General features: G+C 36.2%; 1 protein-coding gene across 1 annotated transcript in view; it reads right to left on the bottom strand.

Annotated features, from left to right (window-relative positions):
- Window positions 1–1,083: 1,083 nt before the first annotated feature.
- LOC140163170 (NXPE family member 3-like) overlaps window positions 1,084–6,881 on the bottom strand; it is a 48,088-nt gene continuing 42,290 nt past the window's right edge. The window contains exon 7 of the mRNA XM_072186557.1: window positions 1,084–1,376. The gene's annotated coding sequence lies outside the window, so the exon portion shown is untranslated. The remainder of the gene's footprint in view (window positions 1,377–6,881) is intronic.

The raw sequence follows: 6,881 nt of genomic DNA, 5'->3' as shown, positions 1-6,881 counted from the left end.
ATTATCATTCAGTGACCTCTAGGACGAATCAAATGCATTTGCCTACTTCGTTTCAAAGTAGCCAATTTCGGTTCAAAGGGCAAGGTTTTTACTGAATGTAATATCACTCAGGCTGGAAGCCTGGGCGAAAAAGACACACTTACCGCTGAGTGCACCAAATCCGCGTAACTTCGGAGTAAGCTACTAGTCTAGTAAGTTGGCGAGTATCTCGCATTTTGTGACTTCCAAATCGGCGTAAGTTACTAGACTAGTAAGTACTATTGTTATTTATTCGGCAACTTACTCTTCATCTTTTGCGGAGTAAGTTGGCGAGTATCTCAGAATTTCGTGACTTCCAAATGTGCGTAAGTTACTAGACTAGTAAAGTTAAGCCGCAGCTATTGTTATTTACTCGGCAACGTACTCTTCATCCTTCGAGGAGTAAGTTGGCGAGTAAGCAAATAGATTCATAGATAGAGGAGAAAATCATTGATATAGACGAGATTTTGAAAGTAAATAATAAGATATTTCGCAATAGAGCGTATTCTGCTCGTGGAGCGTCTCGTATGCATGGTATGCGGCGCCACAAACCTTTCGTATAGGCCATACTGCAGTTACTGTCCGTTTTCCTATACACAATACACAGTGCTCTTTCCCATTGACGCGTGACCTTTACAAATAGCCCTACGTTAACAGTATGGGGATATGACTAGTTAACGTCGCTGTGTGAAAAATAACCGGCCAATATTAAAAGTACTCTTCTAAAGTTCTAGAAAATATAGTTTTTAACATGTCCTAAATTTTTAGCTAATTTAGATGTTTGGAAATATTCGTACTTTGGTGTTTTAGTTAATGTTATAGGTAATAGTACATTGCCTAGTTAACGTCGCTGTGTGAAAAATAACCGGCCAATATTAAAAGTACTCTTCTAAAATTCTAGACAATATAGTTTTGTAACATGTCCTAAATTTTTAGCTAATTTAGGTGTTTGGAGAGGGTCGTACTTTTGTGTTTTAGGAAGGACATGTAAACGACAGATAACACCAAAAATATGAAGAAATTATTTCCAAACCGTGTTAAGTCAAAAATCATTATGTTGCTCATTTTCAAGAATGCTGGTTTACAAAAAGCACGCCATTGTCTGATTTCGTGAACAAAGCCACACATAACATTGTTTCCTTTCGTTTCCTTTATAATCGGTTACCCAACTGAAGCTATGAATACCAGCTTTATTGCGATATCGCACATGAAAACAGTCACTTGTGCACAACCAGAGAAGATCCGATTTAATCAGTTGAGCTGTTTCAATGAGTGTTATCTTGGTTTAATAGCTTTTAATGGGGTTAAGTCCTGCAAAGGTCGAGATGAATTCTACTGTAGACATGACTGCATCATGCCTACTAACGGAACGTTTTAGGTTAAGGTTGGTCTTAACCCCAATAACCCTGGAACTATGGAAACCTGCTCAATTATAGGCCTATATAAAAGTGCAGATATTTAGAATGGCAAAAACCTGAGGAAACGGTATATCAAAAGCGATGAGATCCAGGTTGCTACTAAGAAAAATATTATCACCCGAAATGCTGGTGATGTCATCTATTCTTGGAAGGGGGAACGAGGCAGTTGGAAGGTGGTGATCATCGTTAATTAGTTTTACCACTCATCAATCAATTAATCAATCAATCAATCAATCAATCAATCAACCAATTATCAGTCAATCAATATTCATTCCCTGTGACGTGTCACATAGTGATTATCGAATGCATGTTGGATAGCAGAATTATAGTAGGCCTACCATTTAAATTTGAATTAATTATTATAAAGTCCCGTTATTTTATGCGTTTATGCCTGAATACATATGACAATTACATTCAACTGCACATTCGAATCTACACAAATAATTATTTTCATATTTGGGGAAACATGTTTTCAAAACTCAAGATATCTTCTATCTCTAATATAAATTATTTTATTTTAGGATATCCCCACGATTCAAGAATTAGGAATAATTGCAAGTTTTGTGCCAAATAAATTTTGAGGAATTACATGCCCCGCTATCCCACCACTGGGGCACACATCCGGTTGATACTTGAATAGAATAGGCCTACTAATAAAATATCTGACAATCGTGGGCATATATAGTAATACTATACCCACGATTGTCAGATATTTTGGCCAAATTGACAACGATTTCGCGTCATTGTTACAAACTAGGCCTATCTTACAAAAAAAAACTATAAAAAAAATACTTGCGCTTCATTTAGGTGAAATTTGTGATGTTTTTGAAAAATGAAAACCTTTATACTAAAATTGTATATAAATGGGGAGCCATTATTATACAAAAGGCCCAATATGAGACTCATATTTGCGTTTTATTATGACGTATGGTCATTTGAACTGAGTACTAAAGTTAGTCTTTTCGGGAGTACCCTTTTAATGACTAAAAACAACCTAACAAAAGAAAATGTCAACACCCTAAAACCAATCCCCTAAAAATATCAACCTCTACCCCCTAGTGTAAAATTGACAAATGCCCGGTAAGCACACAATTTTACCCTTATTTGGGCGAAAACAATGTAAACTTGAATATTGGCATAGTAAGCAAAAAATATCACTTAAATTTTGGGGATAAAATGATTTTCGCGTTTCGCGAGTAATTATCACAAGAACACAAGACCAACATGATGTCCACCAGATTTTTTTTGTCTTTACCCCTTCCTACAACTGACTGAACATGTAAACTACTTAGACCCCGAAAGTTATTTTACAAAAAACTATACGGCTGTATCCCCCACCCCAGCGGGATATGCCCCTCTGTGACAGAATAAATAAACCTATAGGCCTACTTACTACAAAATCACAAGGCACGCAAAATATGGGTATTTTGTTTGTACCGGGGTATTTCGTGACATAACTGCCTATTGTTAGTATTGAATAACAATTGACTACGTAAGACCGCGTGGTTAAAAACGTGATATTAAAGGTGCTGATTCGGATTTTCTGCTCCATTAACTAAGATACTAAAGAAGTAGTTACTCGCCAGTTGCGCTTCAGAGCAAGTCCCAAAAATACTAGTTTAGTAAGATACTCGGCAGTTGCGGAGTAACTACTAAAGAAGTAAGCTACTAAACTAGTAAGTTACGCGGATTTGGTGCACTCAGCGGTTAGTTGAAAACGAGCTAAAAGTGTCACTCGTTTCCTATATACATAAAGGGTCCCAGTAGGGGTGGGCAAACCATCAAGACTTTTCAATGCAAAATTACACACGAAGCAGTGTTTCTATTGTGTAATCTCAGGATTTGACAAGTGTTAATCATTTTCCCCAAAACAGATTGTCCAAATTTTGACCCTAAAAACATAAACTAGACATATGCACCTTCTTGGGGTTCAGCCAGTTTATATAGCGATAGCCTTCATGTAGTAGTCTGGTCTTGTTTTGAGTTCTGGTCTTGTTGCAAGCGTTATTTTTAGAATTTAACATAATGTAATAAACATTAAATTACCTCCTGTCTAAGGAGGAAACCGCCTGTCCAAAATGACAGGTGGATGAGTGACTAGCTAAGTAATATGTCGAGACCTCTGATTTAACGTTATATAACGGGTATAAAGTAATGGGGTGAAGAAATTATTCATTGTTTTAATTTAGTTGATAACGGTCACACTTGAAACAAGTGAAACATGCAATATTAATAATTAACATGATTTATTGATATGATTTCAGATGTCAACGGTCAGGCGCAGTTAGGGTGGCACGACAATCTACGTGTTCAATGGCAGCCCGCACTATACCATAATAAAAATACACGTATGTACAGCCTGTCTCAAAAAAAATTGTGCAAGTAAAAAGCGCCCTCTTTGGCAATTAGAAAATACCGTTGTGACATCATGCTTACATCAATGTCAAGGGCGCAGTCTTAGCTCACCAATGCCGTTTGTTCTGTTCAATTTGCTTGTTTCAATCTCATGAATCTCGAGATATGCTCATTTAACAACGAAAGGGTAAAATCACAATTGTGTCACTTTTACTAGGGAAGAGAGCTGTACATGTAAATCTATGATAGCTGATGTTGATGCGTCTAATGATTAGACGCATCAACATCAGCGCGCGTGCATTATTTTGTCTAATTTCTCTCCCAACAAGTATTACGTAATACGCGTTCATTAACCTATAAGTGTGCAATATTTGTTTGTCTTCTAACATGTCTTGAGTGACAAAGAGAACAGTATTTACCATGATAAAATCATTGACATGCACATTTATTTAATTTTACAGCAGAATGTGAAATGTTTATTTATCTTTCAATATATTTTAAGTGGACAAAGAGAATAGTTATTCCTGTATCAAGATAAAATATTAAAAACAGTAAAAAAATTTTGTATTGTAATTGATTATTCTTTTGATTTCACGAAGGAACTCTTGATAAACTTGGTGCTATCACTGATTTACATGTAAAGCTCTTTAGTAAAAGTGGCACAATTGTGATTTTACCCTTTCGTCGTTAACTAATCATAACTCAAGATTAAAACAAGCAAATTGAACAGAACAAACGGCATCTAAGAGCTAAGACTACGCCCTTGACGTTGATGTAAGCATCATGTCACAACGGTATTTTCTAATTGCCAAAGAGGGCGCTTTGCACTTGCACAATTTTTTTTTGAGACAGGCTGTATGTTAAGTGCAATGTAGTAATCGAATCCTGTATTGGAACACCCCTTAGGGAGTGTTCATAAATACCGGTACTTTGGTGGGGGTTGGAAAATATGGGGGATCAAAAAACATTTGGGTCCTAAAAGGGGGCGGGATCAAAATATATTCAGTCCTTAATAGGGTGATCAAGAAATTTTGAGGGTAAAAGTTCGGGGTAACATGTACGACAAGGCATGCACATTCCAATTTTTTGCGCGCATGAATGTTAAGTATTTCAATTGTGTATACTCTCAAACTGCTATCAACAAAATGTGCGCGCTTTACAATTTGGGTGTAACACTATGACTCCAATGAGTAATAACTCCAAACGGTATTTTTTAGCTAATAAGTTAGTAACATATATTTCTCGTTTCTTTTTTAGGACATAAAGTGGGGGTCAAACAATTTTAGACCATACAATGGGGGAAAAACCACCTTTTTAGGGGGATCAAATTTTTTTTATGTCCGGGATTCCAACTTTTCCAACCAAACCCTCCCCCACCACCACCACCACCACCACCACCACCAACAACAACAACAACAACAACAACAAAGTATTATGAACACTCCCGTTGCGTGATTTATCATGGCAACGGGCAAAGTACAATCCAAAACCCTTTCGACTTACACGATAAAAATGTTTTGACCTGATAATAGTCCTATTGCTGGAGTTTCCGTTTCCGTATTACTGGAGTTGAATATTTTTAAAACAACATTATTTGTACTTGTATAATAGTTCATTAGTTGTGACGGTTACAGGATGGCTTTGACATTTTTTTTAATGAGACACGGTTTTGGGTTTGCTTGCGTATTTACCGGTTGTTTGGTTGTATATCTAATTGTAAGTAGCTGGGTGCATTATGTGTAAACATAACAAATTTAGGATATTTTACGTAATTTTTAATCAAATTAAACATAAAGCATCTGCATGTTTCACCGGATGTTTCAGTTGTTGTCGTACTATCGGCCTACAGTGGATAAACCTGCTTTGTAAAGCTAGCTAAAGTATGTGATTCGTCTTTATCAAATTCATTAAAGGCCCATTCAGTGATTGGCTCATCCGGACGATCGTAAAAATCATCAAAGTGCAGATATATTTATTTACTGACAATGTATAAATTATATATGGCTTCAACTTCGTCAATACTGCTGTTTTCTTCGTGTTTTGCCAATTGTTTTTATTTCAAAATAAATGACAATTTGAACGACTTATCCTTCACTTTTAAGCAATTAACAAACAATGGTTTACACTTGCGCTGGGACCATTGAATGGGCCCTTCATTTTCATTTTGTTTGTGCATCAAAACTTTTCTATGTCAGGGAGTAAGATTTACCATTAATTTTTCGTTACTCTGCCATCAAAATAAAGTGCTTCCATAGCAAATTTAAATTCCAATTAGCCCTTTCCTCTAATACGCACAATTTCTTCATTAATGACAGTTTGGGATTTTTTAGAAAAACATTAAATGTGAACAAATGGGAAATAAATGATATTAAAACGCAAAAGCTTAGATATGAAGGTGGAGATTTTTTTTGAATGACCCTCGTATTAGACTAATTATCATGTCTAAAACCACAGACGTAGTAAGGCAATGCCTCATTTCAAATATTGAGTTTTAGTTTTGGTTTTGGTTTTGGTCACGTGGTTTTCTATTGTCCTCCCTAACCACTTGAATCACAAGATATCGAACTCATTGTTTCTACCTTTTGTTTAAAACTAAACATTTGTGACAGGTAGTTTCGGTTTTGGTTTCAGTTTCTTATAAGTGGTGTGACGAATAAAATTACAGGATTTTCGAGTTACCTGATCTAAGTATACAAAAGAAATATTCACGAGCAGAGAAGTCGAACAAAGCAGTCTACATTTGAAAGCATTGATTTAGTTTGAAAGCATTGACTTGAGACTACGAAATAGCCTAAGCTGATTTCACTGCGAAATATTTGCATTCGACATTACAAAAGGGGCCACTATTGGAATTGTATAGGTGCTATAAACAAAATCGATTCATGTCCTTAATCCCATGTACCAGAATCGATGGAAGGCCATTATATGACCTCTAATAACCTAATGACTTTTACTGAAGCAATTTTACTGCAAAAGTAGAAGATAGAGGGGAGAAGAGATTGTGTGATGTGTGTGTGTGTGTGTGGGGGGGAGGGAGGGCAAGGGAGATATGGGCCGGGAGAGAGAGAAAACATATGAGAGAGAGCATTG

Source organism: Amphiura filiformis, chromosome 10 (genome assembly GCF_039555335.1).
Source record: "Amphiura filiformis chromosome 10, Afil_fr2py, whole genome shotgun sequence".
Taxonomy (NCBI): Eukaryota; Metazoa; Echinodermata; class Ophiuroidea; order Amphilepidida; family Amphiuridae; genus Amphiura; species Amphiura filiformis.
The sequence above is the reverse complement of the archived record's forward strand: the minus strand, read 5'-3'. Positions and strand labels throughout refer to the sequence as shown.